The 21,528-nt window shown below is 44.0% G+C and overlaps 1 long non-coding RNA gene across 1 annotated transcript in view; it reads right to left on the bottom strand.

The window, feature by feature from the left end:
• The window catches only part of LOC144754882 (uncharacterized), a 325,679-nt gene that overhangs the window by 301,523 nt on the left and 2,628 nt on the right, over window positions 1-21,528 (bottom strand). The window lies entirely within an intron of this gene.

The raw sequence follows: 21,528 nt of genomic DNA, 5'->3' as shown, positions 1-21,528 counted from the left end.
ATAATCCACCAGAGATTTACAATGTTAAACCATTATAGCACATATATTTCAAATCAAGATAAAAAGGAAAGCCAGAAAAGTAATTGTATGGAAAAATATATATACTTTATGCATTTATTCAAATAATAACATTTTGTACACAGTGATAATAAATCATTAAAAAATATACGTAAAGTACATTGAGCATAGCATTAAAAAACATTGAGAATCACATGAAGAAAACATCAGTTAAAAAGTTCAAAACGAACAAGGGTCGACGCGGCGTTTCAGTTACAGGCTAATAATAGACAACCTTCTTCAGGACCAAGTTCTAAAAAGAAACAGAAAATTACTTTTTTGCCTTCACAATTTTTCAAACAGAGCACTTTACTAGAACAACACTTGTACACTGGCTACAATTATTCGGTGAATTATACTACAAACATAGGTGGATCATCAGCATTATTGGTATTGCTAGAAAAAATTAATTAACATCTTAACACTAATATCATTCCGGCAATAGTACCATGCCACCAGTCAATAATAACTGGGCTCATTTTTCAAAGGCTAGACATTTAGTGAAAAATGTCTGAGGGTGAGGTTACCTGTGTTATTAAAAAAAGGATTCCAGATGAGTCTTGGAATACCGGGTGCCGGTTATAGAATCTGGTCAGGAGATGTTGTCAGTTCACTCAATTGTGACAATCGCTGTATCGATATCTGTGAGTGATAATAAGATGGCGATCAATAATATGTGTGCTCTATTGGTATTCAATATTGGGTGTGACAGATCAATATAGCACAACACTACCTTATATTGTTCTGAGAATAAGTATCGCTCTGGTAGTAGGAGCCACCGATATGTATCTTCAGTTGTACTGTAAGTAAATACACCTCTTTTACCGTATTGTAACCAAAGGAGTGATTATCAATTGTCACATCAAATTGTAATTAATTATGCTTACCCAGTTTGTAATATCTGGCGGTTAATTGATAACACGAGCTTTTCAATGGGCTTGTGTGTCAGTTTTGGCATTCATTCCTTGGTGGGTGTCATCCTGCCACTGTATAATTAAAAAATGGGATATTTTATTTTCAACGAGCCACTGTTATTGTTGTATTGCGAAATTAATAGTAGCAGCCTCTCTGTTACTTTAATATATGTTTATATGCTACAGGGTTTCTAGTGGCAATTAACTTATTCTTAGGTTTGTTACCTCTGTTCCAGGTTGCCAGTATTAAAAAGACCTATATTTTAGTCCCCGTATTGTTCAAAAAGTATATTTTTAGCATTAGGGTCTTTAGCTTTGCGGAGATTTAACTAGCATGTTCTGTTGATTGTGCCGCACTTCGGGTATACTTTACTTAAGGCGCCCTCGCAGTTGCTAGTGCTACAGGCACAGGTCCGGCATGTCATGGTTATTGTTAGCATTAGGGTCTTTAGCTTTGCGGACATATAACTAGCATGTTATATTGATTATGCCGCACTTCGGGTGTGCTTTGCTTCCGCCGCCCTCGCGGTTGCTAGTGCTTCAGGCAAAGCTCCGGCATACCATGGTTATCTGGCAACAAAGGGTTCGTGTATATTTATTTAACAATGCCCTATCAGTCTGGTTAGATACGCCATTACAACCAGTCATGAAGGAAGTGGTTTAGGGGAGCGCAAACCTACCATACATCGTAATAAGTTATATGCGGCAAACCAGCACTACAGTGTAGTAAGTTCTATGGTCCGAAGGCTAATCCGACAGGCAGTAATATCTATCCTGCTTTGCTCACCTTGGGCATAGAATTCGGCCTCCCTGCTCCTACTACGTCAGCGTATCCTCGGGTCTCGTTAGGAATGGAGATATCGAGCGACCGCTGTTTTCACTGTTTATATAGTACGAGGTCATTAATTGGACGGTTAGTCTTGTCGTTTACTATTGGTTGACACGTTGTCACGTGACCTCCCGTTTTGTAAACAAACAAGCCGCGGGTAAAGGATAATACCTCGCGATGTATACACCTGGGTTTATTGTATATCGGCTAGAGATTAATTTGTTGCAAGGCAAAATACATATATAGCAGATGTCAATCACGCCCACGTTTACTTAGTCTTCTCATTTTATATTGGTTTACACGCAATCACATGACCACTCGTATTGTGGACAAACATGCATCGGCAAAGAATAATGCCTCGCGGTGTAAGCAGCTTGCTTTATGTTAACCCAGCTCAAAATATCTATTATACAAGCAACTTCGATATATAACTAATGTCAATCCTGTTCATGGGTGCTAAGTGATGTGAGCAATTCTATATGTCTAAATGCAACAGTGTCCGTGCAGGCCTTAACAGTAGAGAAGATTGGGAAAGGATAATCTAGAATCGTGACCATGTAACACTGTGATCGATCAACACTATTGATGAGTTAATTCTTTATATCTGTACCTAATTTTTGGTTCTATTTTTTTCTATTAATAAATTTTTTTAACATGCATAGAGTCTAGCCGTATAATAATAACAGTTTTTCGGGGTGACATAATATAAAAATATCACATGGTCTGGAAACCGTTGGCGAGAATGACAGTAGTTTTATTCTTTATCCTTCTTCTACTTCATTTCACAACCCTTTGGTCTCCAGCTGATAGATAAAAAATGAAGCGGCTTAGATCGTGTAGTACCTCATCCTGGCCGCGTTTGCTTGTAATCAACACGAGAGATCAGGTAACAGCCTGCCCACCGAAATTATTCTCGTGGCATATAAAATATAAAACATCACATCACTTAGCACCCATGAACAGGATTGACATTAGTTATATATCGAAGTTGCTTGTATAATAGATATTTTGAGCTGGGTTAACATAAAGCAAGCTGCTTACACCGCGAGGCATTATTCTTTGCCGATGCATGTTTGTCCACAATACGAGTGGTCATGTGATCGCGTGTAAACCAATATAAAATGAGAAGACTAAGTAAACGTGGGCGTGATTGACATCTGCTATATATGTATTTTGCCTTGCAACAAATTAATCTCTAGCCGATATACAATAAACCCAGGTGTATACATCGCGAGGTATTATCCTTTACCCGCGGCTTGTTTGTTTACAAAACGGGAGGTCACGTGACAACGTGTCAACCAATAGTAAACGACAAGACTAACCGTCCAATTAATGACCTCGTACTATATAAACAGTGAAAACAGCGGTCGCTCGATATCTCCATTCCTAACGAGACCCGAGGATACGCTGACGTAGTAGGAGCAGGGAGGCCGAATTCTATGCCCAAGGTGAGCAAAGCAGGATAGATATTACTGCCTGTCGGATTAGCCTTCGGACCATAGAACTTACTACACTGTAGTGCTGGTTTGCCGCATATAACTTATTACGATGTATGGTAGGTTTGCGCTCCCCTAAACCACTTCCTTCATGACTGGTTGTAATGGCGTATCTAACCAGACTGATAGGGCATTGTTAAATAAATATACACGAACCCTTTGTTGCCAAATAACCATGGTATGCCGGAGCTTTGCCTGAAGCACTAGCAACCGCGAGGGCGGCGGAAGCAAAGCACACCCGAAGTGCGGCATAATCAATATAACATGCTAGTTATATGTCCGCAAAGCTAAAGACCCTAATGCTAACAATAACCATGACATGCCGGACCTGTGCCTGTAGCACTAGCAACTGCGAGGGCGCCTTAAGTAAAGTATACCCGAAGTGCGGCACAATCAACAGAACATGCTAGTTAAATCTCCGCAAAGCTAAAGACCCTAATGCTAAAAATATACTTTTTAAACAATACGGGGACTAAAATATAGGTCTTTTTAATACTGGCAACCTGGAACAGAGGTAACAAACCTAAGAATAAGTTAACTGCCACTAGAAACCCTGTAGCATATAAACATATATTAAAGTAACAGAGAGGCTGCTACTATTAATTTCGCAATACAACAATAACAGTGGCTCGTTGAAAATAAAATATCCCATTTTTTAATTATACAGAGGCAGGATGACACCCACCAAGGAATGAATGCCAAAACTGACACACAAGCCCATTGAAAAGCTCGTGTTATCAATTAACCGCCAGATATTATAAACTGGGTAAGCATAATTAATTACAATTTGATGTGACAATTGATAATCACTCCTTTGGTTACAATACGGTAAAAGAGGTGTATTTACTTACAGTACAACTGAAGATACATATCGGTGGCTCCTACTACCAGAGCGATACTTATTCTCAGAACAATATAAGGTAGTGTTGTGCTATATTGATCTGTCACACCCAATATTGAATACCAATAGAGCACACATATTATTGATCGCCATCTTATTATCACTCACAGATATCGATACAGCGATTGTCACAATTGAGTGAACTGACAACATCTCCTGACCGGATTCTATAACCGGCACCCGGTATTCCAAGACTCATCTGGAATCCTTTTTTTAATAACACAGGTAACCTCACCCTCAGACATTTTTCACTAAATGTCTAGCCTTTGAAAAATGAGCCCAGTTATTATTGACTGGTGGCATGGTACTATTGCCGGAATGATATTAGTGTTAAGATGTTAATTTTTTCTAGCAATACCAATAATGCTGATGATCCACCTATGTTTGTAGTATAATTCACCGAATAATTGTAGCCAGTGTACAAGTGTTGTTCTAGTAAAGTGCTCTGTTTGAAAAATTGTGAAGGCAAAAAAGTAATTTTCTGTTTCTTTTTAGAACTTGGTCCTGAAGAAGGTTGTCTATTATTAGCCTGTAACCGAAACGCCGCGTCGACCCTTGTTCGTTTTGAACTTTTTAACTGATGTTTTCTTCATGTGATTCTCAATGTTTTTTAATGCTATGCTCAATGTACTTTACGTATATTTTTTAATGATTTATTATCACTGTGTACAAAATGTTATTATTTGAATAAATGCATAAAGTATATATATTTTTCCATACAATTACTTTTCTGGCTTTCCTTTTTATCTTGATTTGAAATATATGTGCTATAATGGTTTAACATTGTAAATCTCTGGTGGATTATTGACTATATCATTTGACCTATGCTCTGTAACGTAGCCTCCTGCATTATATACAATTTGTGTGATTGGTATTGCTAGACATCTTGCAACTTGGTACTTTGATTTCGCTCTTTAAAAAAATAACCTAATGGCAAAACCTGTGGGACAATAACTGGTTTACAATATATCTCCCCTGTCCCAAAGTTGACAGATTAGGGGGCCTCCTTTATCTTTTATGATTTATCCCACATGTAGCAGTTGAAGGAGGTGATGCAGGAGATATTCCTTTACAGAACATACTCACCCATACGCACAGACATGTCCCTAGGTCGGAGATAAATACGATTGCCGCCACATGCTCGGCCTGGCAAGCGATTGGTAGACTGACGGATCGTCTGCCTCTCTACGCACCAAACATGGCCATTGAAGGTCACGGCGCTATCTCAGTAGCACAGGAGCGCGGCTCCATGAGGCTGCTCTCTGAGGCAGGCATCGCCGTATTAGGGGACTTATTCAGAGACGGGACATACATCTCCGGTGACGAGCTTCAATATATATCCAATGCTTCACCCCTGTTTACATACACCTGCTATCGATTGCGGCGGGCTATGAGAGATCATTATCCTAGCTTCCCATTAGAGCCTGCCACCTCCAAGGCACTGCAACTGGTGATCACGTCTGTCACTAGGAAACACCTGCTCACTAGACTGTATAAAGTGGTGTTCTCAGAACTGGTCCTTCCAGAAGATCGTAGCTTAGCTAGATGGAACACGGCTCTGGGCATACAACTGGAGGAGGACACATGGGTTCAAATCTGTTCCCTCACGGGTAGACTATCCCCCAACAGCAAATACGCATTATCCACCTGAAGTTCATACATCAGACGTATCACACTCCCACTAAGCTGCATAAAATTGGTTATAGAGACACTGACTGTTGTAGGAGGTGTGGACGAGCTGGCGCTGATTTCATCCATCTATCGTGGCAATGTCCTGCGGTTCAGTCCTACTGGGTGGATGTCCTGCAGAAATTAGACATCGTGACAGGCCTTACTCTGGACTGTACACCGCTTCTGTGTTTGTTGGGTCATGTGCCTGCGGTCAAAGGGTTACTAGGCCGCTTTGTGAGAGTGGTTTTGCTACTGGCGAAGAGGAGGGTGTTGTTTACGTGGGATTGTAGGCACTACCCCAGGGCGTCTCAATGGCTTAAAGACTTGGTATACTGCCAGGAGCAGCTGACCACATATTCAGAAGAACTCCCCAGGAGCTCGAGCCCTAAAGACATTTGGGGCCCACTCAGAGACTATTTGTTAGCGAGCTGTGATCGAGCAGAGGACAGTGCGGAGGAGGACCCGGGAGCGTCGGCTCAACTTCAGCCGGCTCTTAGCACTCGAGATGATGACCCTAGCAGTACGACCTGAGAGTGCACTCTTGTTCATCTTTGGTACTTTGCATGAATGATGTTTCTAACACTCGTGACGTGTTCTACTTTGCAGAATGTATAGACCAGGCTTGGGGGGGGTTGATTGTTCTATTGCAAGTTCTTAATATATGAAAATGTCACTGTATCTGATGTGATCCTTGCAATATACTGTTTTAAAAAAAAACCAACAACAAAAAAAACCCATTCATTAAGGATATAGAAGCGCTGGGACTGCGAATCCTTAATGGTCGATTTAAAGAGGATATTCCCCCAGCATATACATACATCTCAAAGAATGTAAACACTAGGATTGACTATACAATGGTATCACTTAATATATTTCAGAATATAAATTCATATAGATTAGTCAAGGTTGGAGATAGTGACCATTGCCAGCAGATAATAACCACCAATATTAGAAGCAACATTAACCAACCATACCATACTGTCTCTGGGTATGTTGGAACGATAAACTATAAGAAACTTATCTGGACCAATTTGAATAAGGATAGGATGAACGAACAAATCCAGATCATTCTAGAGACTTGCTTCAATGAAGATTCAACGGAAACAGCAGTTGAACAATGGGTGGAATTTACCAAGAAATTAGTGAAACCTCAAACTCAAGATACCTCAAGCAAAAGGAATGTAAAAGAAAAACGAGAAGAAACGGATTCATACATAAATCTTCCGTACACAATAACGAAGTTAAAAAGAACTCGCAATAGGATAAGAAGAAAAATAAAAAATACAACTGCTAAAGAGGAAATCCTAATTAAGCTAAAAACATTAAATCAACACCTGAGGAAGCTAATATGGAATGAAAAATATCAAGTGAAACAGGAAATGTGGTCAAAATTATTTCATGCAAGTAAACAAACAAATGCAAGAGAATTTTGGAAAATTATAAACACATTAGTAAGACCGAACAAATTGGTAGTTTCTTCAACTTTGGCTGAGCAAGAATGGGTTACATATCTAGGAAAACACCTAAATCGTAAGAAACCAACATCAAATATCATGAAAACACAACTAACTAATATTCCTAGTGATGAGGTACAAGATCAGTTTGAAATACAAATAGATCAAATAGCAAAACTAATAAAGAAGCAGAAAATGGGGCACCGGGTCCCAATTGGATACCGTTTGCCCTTTATAAAGAAAACCCAGACTTATGGTCGTTCTATTTGGTAAAAGTATTTAAAGAAATCATAAAGTCAGGTAATATTCCTGAGTCCTGGCGAGGATCCTTAATCTCCCCAATATATAAGAAAGGAAATTGGGCGCTTGCTGAAAACTATAGACTTATCACCCTCCAAGATACAGATGCCAAGCTATTTGCTGGAGTATTATTAATTAAATTGAATGAATGGGTAACAGAAAATAAGATCTTGCCATTGAACTAAACTGGTTTTATTAAGGGGCTTGGAACAATGAGAAACATTATGGCGTTATCATTAATAATTGAAAAGTCACTCAGATTTAAACAGCCTTTGTATCTATGTTTTGTAGATTTTAAATATGCTTTTGACTGTGTTCAAAGAAACCTATTGTGGAAAAAACTCCTGGAAAAATATATTCCAATTGAATTGCTAAGATTGATTAAATTGTTATACAGTCAAACCTGGGTACGAGTAAGAATGGGGGACGGACAATCATTAACAAAAGAGATTCCAGCACTAGAAGGGCTAAAACAGGGATGTGTGTTGGCCCCACTCCTTTTTTAATCTATTCCTGGGAGATCTATCAGGAAATCTGGACGAACTGAATGCACATCCTCCGAAACTAGGGGGTAAACTGATATCTAACCTAATGTATGTAGATGATGCCATCCTTTTAAGTCATACTAAAATTGGCCTTCAGCGTTTAATTAATCAAACAATCTTGTATGCTAATGAAAATGGAATGGAAATAAATGCTCTGAAAACTGAGTTCCTTCTCATCTCACCCCCGGCGAAAATTTCAACCACCCAAACATGGCTCAACAACCTAACGGCACTCAATGTCCAACCCACCATCGTGGACTCAGCGAAATCCCTAGGCATCACACTGGATGCCAAGCTCAACATGTAGCAGCACGTCAGCAAAGCCACAAAATCAGCTAATTTCCAAATCAACACACTGAGGAAAATTAAACCCTTCCTCCCTGCTGAAGACTTCCAAACTGCTGTACAAGCGTTAGTCATCCCTCGAATAGACTACGGAATTGTGGCCCTCAGCGGACTCCCGCTATCCACAACAGCACCCTTAAGAGCCTCCCTGAACGCTGCCGCAAGACTCATTACTGGCTCAAGAAAACATTCGCATATTTCCCCAGACTTAAAGTCCCTAAAATGGCTGCCTTTTGAAGCCAGAATACAACTAAAAATTGCAGTTATGACACACGCGGCAGTGCACCACAATGCACCCAACTACCTCGCTCAAAAGTTGTCTATATCAGGAGGTTCGAGATCCAACAGACGCTCAAAAAATCTACTCCTGAAACCCGTAGATTCCGGAAAGAGAAAACTTACAAGCGCTCCTTCTCAGGAATGGCACCCAGGATCTGGAATGCGCTCCCTCCTGAAACCAGGCGTATCTCTTCCACTGCACTCTTCAAGAAAGAGGTGAAAACCATCCTTCTGGCCAAGATCTCCTGAACGTTATAGGTGTTGGATCAGAGACTCTGCATTGCTTTGTGACAATGCTCACCTTGTCCTTTGGCACTATACCTCTACTTGAGGGAGACACTACTACGCTACTTTCTTACTACCAACCAATATATGATACACGTTGGGTCACTGTTTCACCCTCCCGGTGCCCCCACTCAGTGCTCTCTCTATACTAAAACACTGTTATAAGCCTTCCACACACCCAAAGTGTACCTAAACACCTCTGTAGTGGGATCAATGACATGTGCCGTCTTATATTACTTGTTTACCTGACTGTATTTTGATATGCTTTATATATGTTATTATTATCCTTTCATGTTAGTGACTACTACATTGCTCCCATTACCTCTGTTCATTCCTACTGCCCCTACCCCTTTCATTGTGAAGCGCTCTGATATCTGTAAGGATCTTGTTCGCGCTATATAAAACTTTGAATAAATAAATAAATAAATAAATGAAACCAAAACAAAAATCATGGTGGTCAATAAGAACATAAGGCTGAGACAAAAAAATAAATGGTATATTGAAAACACCTAACTTGAACAAGTAGAAATGTACAGATATTTGGGTGTTCTATTTGACCAGAAGGGAAATTACCAACTGCAAAAACTGGACATACAAAGAAAAGCTAATTCGCTAACTGCAGCATTTAAGATAGCACAGAAATCGCTTGGAAATCTAACCTATCGGCCACTTTTGAAAATTATAGGGGCTAAATTGCTCCCAAACATAACATATGGTAGCGAAGCACTAATGGGGACGGATGCGGAAATACCAAATAAGGTACTTTCCAAAACATATAAATCTCTCTTTTATCTTCCAAATAATGCTTCTCCAGCACAAATTAGATTGGAATTTGGTCTAAATAACCAATGTTTCGCAAGAAAAGGCCAATTTATCAAAACGTGGTATAGGATAAAAAACGACCATGACAATCATATATCGCAACTTCTTTGGCAAGAATTAAATAGGAATACGAATTCCCTTGCATGGAAGTATCTAAATGAGGCAATAAAAGAGTTTGTACTTATGCCAATTTGGAATAATATGATAAGTAACGGATCGTTTAAAAAAACAGTAAATCGAACAACAAATCACCTATCACTTGTAAGTGACAAAGATACGCTGGGAAAAAGAAAGCGTTCATGGTCCGTAATAAATGGATACCAAAAAAAGAAGATACAAGAATACTTGGAGATACCCTGGTCTGAAAAATTTAAACAATGTCTCATAAGAGCAAGATTTGGAGTACTACCGGGCCTTAGTCACGTCCTTCCGTGGAAAAAAACTAACATTAGCACATTGTGTAGACTTTGTAAAAGCGGTGAAGAAAATATTGTGCACCTCTTATGTATCTGTCCTGAACTCCGTAATGAAAGATGCGCACTGCTTAAATTGCAATTTAATATACGTGGGATAAGGACGTGCAGGCAAGCATTGATAAACTGTCTTCATTCAAATGATATAATTATGAACGCTACCTTTGTGAGGTTCTTAAAAATAGTAATTACAAAACTGGGTGAATAAATTACTAAAAATCTTTTTAATGAAATTTTATTGAACTTTTTAAGGATATAATTGATTTTATTGTATTGTCATTAGATGTTTTTGTATTACTTAGTCATATTGGACTGTGGGGCATATTAGCAAAAACCTCGTTAAAATTAGCGCCGTATTAGCAGCAGGAAACTGCCGCTAAAACAGCAATAATGGGCTTGCTAATATGCGTTATAGAATTCCAATAGAAGCCCAGGTTGGATGTACTGCACATCTAACCTGGGCTTCTATGGAAATTCTATAAAGCATATTAGCAAGCCCATTATTGCCCTTTTAGCGGCAGTTTCCTGCAGCTAAAACTGCGATAATTTTAACGAGGTTCTTGCTAATATGCCCCTGTATTTTATTGGTGTTGTCTCTAAGACAGGGAAGGTGTTAGTCGAGAAGCAGTTGCTGCATCTTAATTGCGTGTGAGTCTGCAACAGAAGTATACTTTTCATACACACTCTACACAAACTCTCATGGAAGGTATTCATTTCAGGGATCTAGCAAACCAGAGAGAAACATTTTCCAATCAACATCCTATTGCCTAGTACGAATCCAAGGCTTTTTTTGTTTAGATATCTTTTTATTAAACAAAAACATTGACATTCGGCAAAGCAGCTTGCACTGACATGGTATCGATTCATACGGCGAGTACATTCAGACATCATAGATAGCTGGGACACATATCGAGCGCCCAAATGGGCTTCAAGGAGACAGAGGTTCATCCTCCAAGGGGACCATAGGGGCCACACATATATCTCCCTGGTAGGCATTCCGCTTACACCATACAGAAGACCACTTCTTAGGACATCCCCTGCCACGTAGACCGTTTTCTCCCTGAACATACACCAATCTGAGTTCTTTTTCCAGGTGTCCAGAGTCGGTGATGTTCCCGCCCCCGCATTTGTGCTATATCACGTTTGGCTACCATTGCACCCAGAGTAGCACAGAGCCTCTCCATAGCAGTTAAATCAGTGGGATCCCAAACATTAAATAGACACCTTTTAACCTCCGGGACTATGTCTTTGTGCAGTACTTCCCGCATGACCTCGTGTAACCCCCGCTAGTACTCTTGGATCTGTTCACACTCCCAAAGTATGGCTAGGAAAGTGCCCACCTGACCACAGTCTCTTCTACAATCTCCCCCTCCCACCTGCCCCCTCCTCATATGAACCAGCTACATTCTATGCAATATTTTAAGTTGGACCAGTTGTAGCCGAGCGGAAATCGCCACCTCTCGGGGAGAGGCCACAGCCTCTCGCCATTCCTCGTCGTCAAGCTCAAGGCCATCTCTTTCCCAACACTCACGTAGTCGTTCAAGGGTGTTCGGGGAATTATTAATCAATTTTTTATAAGTTAACGAAATTCCCATCCCAGAGCAACTCCCTCTGCAAGCCTTCAATTTCCCTAAAGTATCTTACAGGGACGAGATTGGGGTAATTTTGCAGGGCATATAGAAAACGGGGCAGGAACATCATTTTGAATAGAGCTGCTCTGCCCAGCAATGAGAGTGGGAGTGCCTTCCAACCAGCGATATCTCGCCTCAGCAAGGGTGGGAGCAGGTTTCTCTCATAACGGAGCTTAGAGTCTGCGATGACAATGATCCCAAAGTAGCGAAAGCCATACCTCACTGTTTGCATTGGGCAGTCCCTGGGTACAGCAGGAGAATCGCCTCCTAGGATATATATGATAGACTTGCTCCAATCAATCAAATCGCCAGAGTATTTACCAAAGGTCGTGAAAATGTTTAGTACACAACTTAGAGACATTTTGGGGGAGGCTAGGTAGAGGAGTACATCATCTGCATAGAGCGAGATGCGGTCCTCCCAATCTGCCGACCACCGTAGCCCCGTAGCACTGGTTCCCTATGGATCCAGGACACCAGTGGCTCCAGGGAGAGGGCAAATAGCAGTGGCGACAGCAGACACCCCTGACGGGTACCAAAACTCAGTTTGAATGAGTCCAATCATTTATTGTTGACCACTACCTGCGCCAATGGCTCAGAGTCGAGGAGCCTAACCCATGCTGTGAAGACGGGCCCAAACCCCATTTTGGTGAGAACAGCCATAGAGGCATCTAAGGACACAATCACGGCTGCCTCTTTAATGGTGTCAACCCTCCCCAACACTCCATGCACCCTTTGCAGATTTAGGTCCATGTTTCGGTGGGGCATAAAGCCCGATTTATCAGGGTGCACCAGAGTACTTATCACCCAAGTCAAACGAGTGGCCAAGAGTTTAGCAAGGATTTTAGGTTCTGCATTAAACACGGGAGATGGGTCTGTAGGAGGCAAATGTATTTCTAGGTTTACCCTCTTTATGTATCACGACCAATGACGCAAGACGCTGGTCCTGCTGGAGTGACCTCACCCTCCTACTCTCTTCAAACATGGCTTGTAGATACAGGCCTATTTTATCTAGACGTAGTTTATAAAGTTTGATCGGCAGTCCATTGGGGCCTAGCCCCTTCCCTGACCGGAGGTTGCGGATTGCCCGGGCTATTTCATCATTGGTGATGTCGCTTTCTAGAAAAGCTTTCTAGAAAACTCTTATCCTCTTCAGAGAGGGCAGATATGCAGATATCTCGAAGGAGATCCATGGAGTCCTCCTCGAGGAAAGACAAGTTTGATTAATATATTGCGCTGTAATGCGCGTCAAACTCACTAACAATTTTTAGGGGGTCTGTGATTGTTCCGCCTGCATCGTCCGCCAACTCTGGGACAAGCCTGTTGGCCCTTTCTTTCCTGTCCAGCCAGGCCAGTAGCTACCCGGCTTTGTCTTCCCATTCATACACTCTACCGTCTCTCTCCCTCCCCCAAGTTCTAGCCCTGTCAGTGGCTATACCTTTATATTCATCTCTCTTTAATTTCCAAAGGTGTCGTTTTTCCAGACTCACTTCCTCAACGAGACTCCCCTCCAGCCAGAGGATCTCATCCTCCAAAGTTTCAAGATCTTCTTGGTTTTCTTTCTTGACTCCTACAATAAGTGAGAGAGCCTCCCCTTGATTACAAATTTGAACGCTTCCCACAATATTTGGGGGGATTAGACCGGCCCCTGATTTCCCTTAAAGTAGTGGTCAATGGCTAGCAAGAGCTCTTTGCAAACCATAGGGTTGCGCAGGAACCAAGGGCTGATGGGCGCGGCCGTTCCCACCCACATGTCTCCCAGGACCAACCGGGCCCATACCGGGGAGTGATCGGAGATACCCCATGCCAAGTGCCCTATCTCCTGTATGTGGGTGTGTTGAAAAGCTCGAGTAAGGAGGTAGTAAATTAGGGAAAAGCTATGATGTGCCCCTGAGAAAAAGGTATGCTGAATGCTTTGGGAATGAAACGGCCTCCATACATCCAAGAGGCAGAGGGTCTCCAGGAAGCCAGCGACACGAGGGGCCTATGTTGCGGGGGGAGGGGGGTGACGAGCCAGAGAGCCAGAGGCCACCGCATGGAAATCTCCTCCCACCCGTAAAAGAACTTCAGAAAGCGAGAGCAGTTGGGTACCCAGATCAGTGAACGTTTGGCTCTGTAACCCGGGTGGGACATACACTGACATTAAGGTTAGTGTGTTGCCCTCCCACTGCCCAGTGATAGTGATGTACTCATCGGAGCACGTAGACTGCATGGAAAAGGGGAAGGAGTTTTTGATCATAATGCCCACTCCCCTGGACCCAGAAGTAAAACTGGAATGGGCTACTATCCTATACCCCCATCTGTTTAGTGCTTTACAAGTGTCATCAACCAGGTGCACTCCTCGAGGAAAACCACATCAGGGGAGCGGGGTTTGGGGTATTGTAGGACTGAAGTGTGTTTCACCTTGTCTCCAAACCCATTTACGTTCCAGCTCAGTAGAGTAAAACTCTTATCCTAGTGTGTGCCCATGACGATTTTTCAGTTGTAAGCCTAACTTCAATCGCCATTATAACCGTAGCTGCCGATTGAACTATAACAAATGAACACCCCCACCCCCCCGAACCCGTCCACCCCGTCCTTGCTCCCCTGCACTCTGGACCTAAAACTACCCATGAAATCAACTTTGCAGAGTGCCTGTCGCCCAACTTAGGAACTACGAGTAGCTAAAGGTGGGGAAAGGCGCTCCATCCCTCCGCCCCACCACCATTCTCCCAAACAAACAAGGTTTATTCCCCGAGTGGGGCAGTCACCAGTGTCTTTCAAAACAGGAAACGTGATACGACTCAACCAGTCAGAGTTCTCCAGGACGTCCACCGCCACCAACTTTTCCTTCTCATCTCAGCACTGGGCAAAGGGCAAAACGGGCGTCAGAGCTCACCAAGCCAGGGTATGTCTCGTAGTCAGAGCTCCATATTGATCAAGTATCAGCTGGCATTGTATTCCGTTGCGTCTCTCCATCCCTCCAGCCAATCCGCCACTGCCTTCGGGATATCGAAAAACCAGGCTTTTCCATCCGCCTCAATCCGTAGCCGAGCTGGGAAGAACATTGCATACTTCAATCCTTTATCTTTAACATCAAGAAAGGATCGCCTTTGTTTGTGTACGGCTTGAGTAAAGTCCCGGAAGACAGAGATGACTGCATTTTCATATTTGAGTGGTGGCGCCACCCTAGCACTCTATAAGATCATGTCCCAGTCACGAACGTTAAGCAGTCTAGCCAATATAGGACGGGGAGGGGCGACGGGTTTGGGATGCCCCCCGGGGACTCTGTGGGTCCGCTCAACCACAAAGAATTGCAACAGGTCCTTAGGGCGTAGATGGTGGAGTATGAGATCCTCAACGAACAGATCTGGTGCCTGTCCCTCCACCTTCTACGGCACCCCAATTATTCATACATTATTTCATCTGGAGTGCCCCTCATAGTCGTCCAACTTGTCCTTGGCAAATTTTTTAAAGGCTGTCAGGTCTTGGATTTCGGATTGGAGTTGTGAAGCGTCGTCGACAAGACTAGTTGAGGTCACCTCCAGTTGCTTGAGCTTATCGCTCATTTTGGTGAGGTCAGCTCGAATGAGCGTCCTCTCCACCATGATTGCGTCTGTCCGTTGCTCCATAGAGGTTTTCACCCTGGCAATTACTGCCATAACGTCTTTTAGGGTAAGTTGGGGGATGTCCCCCTCTGACCCCCCCCCGCAGGCCTATCCCAGGAGAGGTGCTCGGGAATGGCTGCCTTTGGGCAAGTATATAGGTCCAGCTTGTTCTGCTGTGTAGTCTTTGTGCCTCTCCCGCCTGACATCGTGCCCCACCGGGGTGAGTTTTCCTCTCGGTCTGCTGCTTTCTGGATCCTGCTGGCGTAGACCGTGACCCCCTTTGCTATTGAGTGTAGGCAGGGGCGAGGGCGCTGACTCCTGGACGGTAGGTGCTGGAGGGCAGAGTAGGCATCTCCCCACCGCAGCACTTCATGCCAAATCACAGCAGGGACCATGCACCCACGCCACCGCTATTTATTGTCCGATGGGTGTGTGTCCAGCGCAGGTGTCCCGGAGGTGGGCCCCCCACTTCCACCCCAGAGTACACGTTTGTGGGTTCTCACGCCTGCACTCCGGTCAATAGGATACACCTATATCCTTGGGGCTCTCTGAGCTCTGGGCCATACCCTCACCAGGCAGGCCGCACCAATCTCAGGAGAAGTAGGGATATTGTGCCGCTCCGGGATGGCTGGAGCACCGCTGTACTGGAGTTCACAATCCCGGGGGCATTCAAGATCTTCTGGCATCCGCCCGCCACCATGGTTCTGTGGGGAGGTGCAAAACGTCCCCGGCACCCCCTTCTAGGGCTGGCGGATTCACCGCGATGTAGGCTCCGGGGCCCCAACACTCCTCTTGGAATATCATGGCCGGGGGGGGGGGGGGGGGGGGGGGGAGACCCCACGCCGACATCTTCACTTCCTCTCGGGACCAGGCCCCAGGCTGCGATGTTTCATGGTGCGCCGACCTCACGCTCATGCACCCTCGTCGGCTCCATCCATCATTTCAGGTCCTGGCTTTCTGCTCCGGGGAGCCGCAATTTGCGGTGCGCACCACTCCTCCAGCATTGGCTCAGCAGACCCGATTTTAGGGTCGGCAGAGTCCGGGACACTTCTGGCAGCTTTACCCCTGCTCGGGGTGCGGATTAAATAAACTGATCGGTGGTTTCAGGGGGAGGGCTCTGGAGCTACTCTATTTTGCGCCATCACACATCAGCGCGTAGCCACGACCCAGTCCAAGAACTTGAGCCTGACGGTATACAAACATCTTCAGCATGGAGCTTGAGCATTAGCACTGATTGTGAAGTTTCTTCTCAGGTTTCAAACACACAAGCTATCTTTCAACATTTTTTTCTGTTTTGAGCCTATGTCCTGCTACTTCTGGATAAAGGCTTCCCATTATTTCAGCCTTGCAGGTACCTTATTGACAGATGACAGGACATCTTAAATGCCACGGCGCACCTGATACTTAGTATTTTGAACATAACTGTATAAAAATGTGTTAAAGTGTGCATGAATCATGTGTGATGCTCCATTTATTATGATCAATAAAAATATGTGTAAGTGGAGTTCATCTTGATGGAAGAAAGGATAGTTCATTATTAGTCTACAACTCCATAGGTATTGGCTCGAGGGAAGTACAGTAGGTAGAGGTGAAAACTTTGCTTGGCTAAGGCTTAATCCTTATGGATCGCATAGGGGGCGTGGTGTGCTTGAAAAACAAAATATGTATTTGTAAGCAACGTGATTTTCCTATCAGGCAAATGCAATTACCTATTCAGACATAATACATTGAGGTGAGGGGACCCATTTGATGCCGCCTGTTGTGGAAATTTTGCTCGGCTCAGGGAACTGAGATATAGGTAGTGTAGAGAAGTGATCTCTTTATTAGGATTAGTATGAAAATGGGTGAGCCAAGTTGATGATCATGGGAGAAAGGATGGTTACTTATTCGTTTATAACTTCATTGGAACGCATTGGCTGGAAATTGGCACAGTGGGCACAAGTGGAAACATTGCTTGGCTGAGGATAAATACATATGGAGCTTGTAGGTGGATGTGGTATGCTTGAAAAACAAAATACATATTTGTGAGCCAATGTGTTTTTCCTATAAGACAACCACAATTACTTATTTGCATGCAACTGTATAGGATTGCATTGAGGTGAGGGCAACCAGTTTGGTGCCACCTGTGGTGACAAATTTAGCTTGGCTCAGGCCATTTACATATCAGAAGTATAGAGGGGGCCTTCCTTTATTAGAATCAATTTGAAAATTAGTGAGCCAAGGTAATCTTCATGGAAGAAAGTTTGGTTACTTATTCGTTTATAACTCCATGAGAACGCATTGGCTTGAAAGTGGCACAGTGGGCACAAGTGGAACCGTGGCATGGCTTAGGCTAAATCCTTATGGAGCTTGTAGGGGGATGTGGTAGGTTTGAAAAACAAAATACATATGTGTGAGCCAATGTGTTTTTCCTATATATAGGAATCCATTGAGGTGAGGGCAGCCAGTGTGGTGCCACCTGTGGTGACAAATTTAGCTTGGCTCAGGCAGTTTACATATCAGAAGTATAGAGGGGGACTTCCTTTGTTAGGATAAATATGAAAATTAGTGAGCCAAGTTGATCTTGATGGGAGAAATGTAGGTTAATTATTCATCAATAACTCCATATGAATGCATTGGCTTGAGGGTGGCACAGTGGGCAATCAATCAATCAATCAATCAGTGACACTTATAAAGCGCGCTACCTACCCGAAGGGTCTCAAGGCGCTGGGGGGGGGGGGGGTGGGGGGGTGCCGCTACTGCTCGAACAGCCAGGTCTTCAGCTTCTTCCTGAAGGAGAGGTGGTCTTGGGTCAGGCGCAGGTCGGTCGGGAGGGAGTTCCAGGTCTTGGCGGCCAGGTAGGAGAAGGACCTTCCTCCTGATGTCGCTCTTCGGATGCGGGGGACGGCGGCGAGGGCGTGGTTGGCTGATCGGAGGTGGCGTTTGGGAGCGTGGAAGTTGACTCGGCTGTTGAGGTAGCTCGGGCCTTGGTCGTGTAGGGCTTTGTGTGCGTGGGTGAGGAGGCGGAACGTGATTCTTTTGTTGACGGGGAGCCAGTGAAGGTCTCTCAGATGTCCGGAGATGTGGCTGGTTCGTGGGAGGTCGAGGATGAGTCTGGCTGAGGCGTTCTGGATCCGCTGGAGTCTCTTCTGGAGCTTGGCGGTGGTCCCGGCGTAGAGGGCGTTGCCGTAGTCCAGCCGGCTGGTGACGAGGGCCTGGGTGACGGTCTTCCTGGTCTCGGTGGGGATCCACCAGAAGATCTTCCGTAGCATGCGTAGGATGTTGAAGCACGCCGAGGAGACGTTGTTGACTTGCCTGGTCATGGAGAGGGAGGAGTCCAGGATGAAGCCCAGGTTGCGTGCGTGGGCACAGGTGTTAACATTGCTTGGCTCAATGTTAGTCCTTCTGGAGCTTCTAGGAGGATGGATTGTTTTTAAAATGATTGTGATCGAATGTGAATTTCTTATAGGGAAAGTAGGATTACTTATTAGAATATAACTGCCCGGATGGTTTGAGGTCAAGGCAACCCATATGGTGCCACACATTATGATCAGCTCAGACAACTTACAAACAGGTTCTGTAAAGGAATGCTCCATTGCTTAAATTGTGATGGTGGCAAAGTTGTCCCATGTTTTGGTGGAAAGGTTGCTAGTGTCAGACTTAATACTAATAGACGTCATAGTGTTATGTTTTGTATTTCAAAAACAACATATTCACTGTATGGCAATGCAGAGTCCCATAAAATGGAGTTAATTGAATTATTTACGATTGCATTTTATATAAAATGTTGCCTGCACAGGGGTGGGGAATTCCTATCTCCCGACGCCCGAGACATCTAGATTTCTTAGGAGGGCAAGAGGTTTTAATTTGCATTTTGTCCAAAGGACAAGTAGACAGATTTATGGTAAAACGATACACAGCTGTTCAACCCTGTAGGTCACAGCCAGTAAATAAGTTGCTCTGAGCAGTTTATTGGCAGCGAAAGGGTCAATGTAAAAGCTGGGGCCTGCACTTTAATTTCCCCAGAGCAGAACAACAAAAGCTTGTTTGACTTCCAGGCCCTCCCCTGGTCCTTTTATTTTCATCAAGCACGTGACGCACATCAAGCTTTTGCAGCTCCAGTACACTCCAGCAATGGCATGTAAGAGGCTGCTTTTTTTCTGCCTCTTGGCCCCTTGCTCTGACTTGAACTGTATGACCCCTCCCTGTCTTGTATTCTCTGCTCCACTCCTGGGCCTCATAGGGCTCCAATATCCCTGCTCATCTTCAAATCACTTTGCTTTCCCTTCTCATGCACCCCCTCCTTGACACTTTGCATTTCCTGTACACCTTATCTTACACCTGGTGCCAAAACCTGCTAACCCACCACCCTCCGCGCCCTCTCTGACATCCCTGACCCAGTCGCCTTGGCCTCTCATTTCTTACGTCATCGAGGGCTTACATTAAAGCTCATTAGTTTCCACATGGGCTTTCATGCAGGCCTAAGGCCACCCCTAATTCTGTCCTTGCACTAGGCCTCTCATCTCACTTTGTGCCTGCACCAGGGGCATTGTGAACACACCGCTGTAGCAACTGCAGCAGCTGTAGAGTTTTTGATGGGCCTCTTCAATCTGCAGGTCCGCAGACAAATGCCCATAATGGACTTGAAAGGGTGGGTGGGAGAGTGAGTGAAAGGGTGGATGAATAGATGCATGGATGAATAGTGAAAGAGTGGATGGATAGATGCATGTATGAATAAGTGTAAGGGTGGAAGTACAGATGCATGGAGGAATACGTGCAAGAGTGGATGGTAGATGCATGCATACATTAATGAGTGAAAGGGTGAATGGATAGATGCATGTATGAATAAGTGAATGGGTGGATGTATAAATGCATGGGTGAATACGTGCAAGAGTGGATGGTAGATGCATAAATTAATGAGTGAAAGGGTGAATGGATAGATGCATGGATGAATGAGTGAAAGGCTGGATGTATAGTTAGATGAATGAGTGGAGTGAAAGGGTGGATGTTTAGATGCATAAATGAATGAGTGAAAGGGTGGATGGATAGGTGCATGTATGAATGAGTAGATGGATAGATGCATGTATGAATAAGTGAATGGGTGGATGTATAAATGCATGGATGAATACGTGCAAGAATGGATGATAGATGCATAAATTAATGAGTGAAAGGCTGGATGTATAGTTGGATGAATGAGAGGAGTGAAAGGGTTGATGTTAAGATGCATGCATGAATGAATAAGTGAAAGGGTGGTTCGATAGGTGTATGGATAAATGAGTGGATGGATAGATGCATGTATGAATAAGTGAAAGGGAGGATGTATAGAATGCATGGATGAATACTTGCAAGAGTGGATGATAGATGCATACATTAATGAGTGAAAGGGTGAATGGATAGATGCATGGATGAATGAGTGAAAGGCTGGATGGATAGATGGATGAATGAGTGGAGTGAAAGGGTAGATGCATGGATGAATGAGTGGATGGATGTGTGAAAGAATGGTAGGATAAGGGTGAATGAAGGGATGGGTGAGTGGATGGATAGGTTGAAAGTGGATTGATGAGTGAAAGGATGGATGGCGTATTGAACGGGTGGATTCATGGGCGAGAGAGTAGATGAATAGATGGCTGAGTGGGTGGGGATGTATGGATGGGTTGGTGGCTGGGTGGAAGGGTTGATGGATGGATGGGTGGACAGTTGAGTGTAAAGGTGGATGGAGGGATTATTGAAAGGGTGGATGGATATATGATGGAAACGGAAGCTGGACGGGTGAAAGGGTGGATGGACGAGCGAAAGCATAAATAGAGGAAGTGAAAGGGTAGGTGGATAGGTGAGTGAAAAGGAGGATGGATGGGGTGGGTGGATGGATGAGTGGAAGGATGAATGGAAGGATGAGTGAAAGGGTGGATGAATAGGAGTGAAAAGGAGGATGTGTGGAGTGAAAGGATGGATGAGTAAAAGGA

This window comes from Lissotriton helveticus, chromosome 5_1 (assembly GCF_964261635.1).
Source record: "Lissotriton helveticus chromosome 5_1, aLisHel1.1, whole genome shotgun sequence".
NCBI classification, from domain to species: domain Eukaryota; kingdom Metazoa; phylum Chordata; class Amphibia; order Caudata; family Salamandridae; genus Lissotriton; species Lissotriton helveticus.
This window is presented reverse-complemented; position numbering and strand designations above follow the sequence as displayed.